Source organism: Penaeus monodon, chromosome 34 (genome assembly GCF_015228065.2).
Source record: "Penaeus monodon isolate SGIC_2016 chromosome 34, NSTDA_Pmon_1, whole genome shotgun sequence".
Classification (NCBI taxonomy): Eukaryota; Metazoa; Arthropoda; class Malacostraca; order Decapoda; family Penaeidae; genus Penaeus; species Penaeus monodon.
Genome location: NC_051419.1, coordinates 6,177,923 through 6,178,318, shown reverse-complemented (window position 1 = coordinate 6,178,318; position 396 = coordinate 6,177,923). Strand labels below are relative to the sequence as shown.

Below are 396 nucleotides of genomic sequence, written 5' to 3'. Positions count from 1 at the left end.
AAAAAATAAACAAAACCTCCACAGACCTATTGTAAAAACTAACATCGTTGAAGCTGCTTTTTTTTTAAATCTGGTATATTCAATTTCCAAGATTTTTTTTTAAATCATGTACTTTTTCTTTATGCCTTATTTGGAAGGAAGATAATTTTACATTTCTACATTCATTGAAAAAGGTAATAAATTTCAAAGTTTGTGGAGCCATTCTTAAGTGCTAAAATAAGACAACAGAATGGTACAGGGTGGATAAAACACAATCAAAATCTTCCAAGCTCATTTTTTAAAGGAATTTCTCACATTACATAGTACCTTCACAGCTACAGGACAGAGGGAAGTAGTTTAAGTTTTCTCAGCACCAAAGAAGGAACCCTAAACATTTTTCTAGTAATACATTACTAC

At 30.3% G+C, this 396-nt stretch overlaps 1 protein-coding gene across 1 annotated transcript in view; it reads right to left on the bottom strand.

The window, feature by feature from the left end:
* Positions 1–67: 67 nt before the first annotated feature.
* The window catches only part of LOC119594545 (presenilins-associated rhomboid-like protein, mitochondrial), a gene marked incomplete in the record, with an annotated part of 3,575 nt that continues 3,246 nt past the window's right edge, over positions 68–396 (bottom strand). The window contains 1 exon segment of the mRNA XM_037943577.1: positions 68–396.